The sequence below is a fragment of the Crocuta crocuta genome, unplaced genomic scaffold, assembly GCF_008692635.1.
Source record: "Crocuta crocuta isolate KB4526 unplaced genomic scaffold, BGI_CrCroc_1.0 scaffold238, whole genome shotgun sequence".
Classification (NCBI taxonomy): domain Eukaryota; kingdom Metazoa; phylum Chordata; class Mammalia; order Carnivora; family Hyaenidae; genus Crocuta; species Crocuta crocuta.
This window is the reverse complement of record NW_027532161.1, coordinates 401,305-403,979: the sequence shown is the minus strand read 5'-3', so window position 1 is coordinate 403,979 and position 2,675 is coordinate 401,305. Positions and strand designations below refer to the sequence as shown.

The 2,675-nt window shown below is 38.3% G+C and overlaps 1 protein-coding gene across 1 annotated transcript in view; it reads left to right on the top strand.

Moving 5' to 3' along the window:
• The window catches only part of PAK3 (p21 (RAC1) activated kinase 3), a 107,084-nt gene that overhangs the window by 36,767 nt on the left and 67,642 nt on the right, over positions 1 to 2,675 (top strand). The window lies entirely within an intron of this gene.

The following is a 2,675-nucleotide window of genomic DNA, read 5'->3' as shown; positions in this document are numbered from 1 at the left end:
CTTTTAAAAAACAGTTTTTTAATGGTATCATTTTGCTATATGAAATATACAATTATATATATAAATACAAAATATAGAATTTACATATAAAATATATAACCCATTTTTAACTGTACACTTTGACAACTTCAGGTGAATTTACATACCAGTGCTACCCGCACCACAATCCAGTTTTAGAATACTTTCATCACCTCATATGATCCCTTAGGCCTGCTTACAGTTATTTCCCATCCCACCCCCACCATAGCCCCAGGCAATCACTAATCTGGTATTACAGATTGGTCTTTGTGGACATTTCATGTAAATGAAATAATACAGTATATGACCTTTCGGGATTGGCTTTCCTCAGTCGACACAATGCTCTTAGGATTCATCCAAGTTGTGTGTTATCAGTAGTTTGTTCCTTGTTATTGCTAAGCAGTATTCCATGGTATGGGTATACCACTGTTTAACAGTTTACCCATTGGAGGATCCCTGGCCTGTTTACAGTTTTGGGCTATTCTAAATAAAGCTACTCTGAACATGGATGTTTAATATTTAGGTAGATAAATGTTTGTGTTTCTCTTACATATAGAGCCTTGCAAATAATCATAATGATAGGGATTTCTCTTTACTGAACATTTAACAGTGTGCCAGGCACTGGGATAATATTTTTTTCTTTATTTGTTTTGAGAGTGAGAAAGAGTGTGAGCAGGGGAGGGCAGTGAGATAGGGAGAGAGAGAGATCCGAAGCAGGCTCCCCACTGTCAGCACAAAACCCAAGCGAGGCTTGAAGCCACAAACCATGAGATCATGACCTGAGCCAAGATCAAGAGTTGGACCCTTAACTGACTGAGCCACCCAAGCACCCCTGGGATAATCTCACTTTACATTCACTTACCTTTTCTTGCAACCAAATCAGGTAAATCATACCATTATCTCCATTTCACATATGTGATTCAAAGAGGTGAAGTAGCCCACCTAAGGTTATACTACCATACCTTTTAGCGTCACCTGTTCCAACAAACTAAGGTGCAGTGGTGAAGGTGACTCTTCCCAAAGTCACATAGACAGTTTTATCAGAGAAGTGACTAAAAAATAAGTAACGTAGTTCAGAGTTCTTGGAAGTGATGTAGTATCTGCAAGAATACCCCTATACATTACACAGAATATTATCCTAGACAAGGCTTCCCTTTGTGTGATTTTATTTTGATGTTTGATAGAAATTATTTCCTGCTTTGTTTGCTTCCTTAGGGGTGAAATAATTAGCAGTGGTGGAAGTTTACTGTTGATTTGTGGAGTCATGGGTAATCAACCTTTTACAGAGGAAAGAAACTGGCCTCCTTGATATCAATCACCCTGAGCAACAAATATATGATAGCAGTAGATCACTAGTGGTAAAGAGTAAAGGCTATGAAGTAGTGTGGCAGTTGTTAAAAAAATTAAGAATAGAATTACCAGGGGCATCTGGGTGACTCAGTCAGTTATATGTCTGACTTCAGCTCAGATCATGGTCTCATGGTGAGTTTGAGCCCCACATCAGGCTCTGTGCTGACAGCTCAGAGTCTAGAGCCTACTTCAGATTCTGTGTCTCCTTAGCTCTCTGCTCCTCCCCTGCTCATGCTCTCTCTCTCTCTCTCAAAAATANATACCCATATTCAAAGCAGTTTTATTCACTATATATATATAAAAATATATATATATATAAAGGTAGAAGCAACCCATGTGTCTATCAGCAGATGATGGATAAATAAATGTGGCATATCCATGCCATGGAATATTATTCAGCTTTAAAGCAGAAGGACATCCTGACACGTATTACCACATGGATCAACCTTGAGGACATTGTCCCAAGTGAAATAATACAGTTATGAAAAGAGAAATCCTGTGTGATTCTACTTATATGAGGTACAGAGTACTCCATATAAAGAGTTAAATTTTTGCAAGATGGAAAGGGTTCTGGAGATCGGTTGCACGATAATGCGAATATATTCAACACCCCTGAACTATACATTTAAAAATGGCTAAGATGGTAAATTTTATGTTATGCATATTTTACCACAGTGAAAAAAAGAAAGAATGAAGGCTCTGGACCTAGGTGTTCAGTCTTACTCCTCATTATAAGCTGTGCAACTTTGGGAAAGTGGCTTAGCTTTGCTGAGCCTGTCTTTCCTCAGCTTTGACTGGGTATAATAACAGTACCTACCTCCTAAAACTTGTCTGGATATTGAATGTGATAATGCATATAATATACTTAGCACCCTATCTAGCACATACCATATGTTTATTAATTATAAGTTAGTATTACTATCACTTTTAGATGGAAAAAAGATGAAAAACTCACTCTCTCCATTCATGAGACTCCTATGAGTCCATGGTACTTGCACCATACTCAGATTCCCCAAAACGGGATAGAATGTAGCTCTTCCATTGTAACTGGTCATTTCTTCCCCCCCTTCCCTCCCCTCCTCCTCTGCTGTGACAGCTTCCTAGGCCACACTCAAAGCAGCATGTGAAAGGAGGTCATTATAAAGGGAGAAAGATAAAAATGTCAACCTTCCGTGACCAAAACATATCTCACCTCCCTTGATTTAATTAAGATATTGTTTAATGAATACTAGCTGGGTATCCTGGAAAAGAAATAGTTGGTACTTTTTTTTAGGTAGGTTAGTTATTTCAAACACTAACCGGCTAGG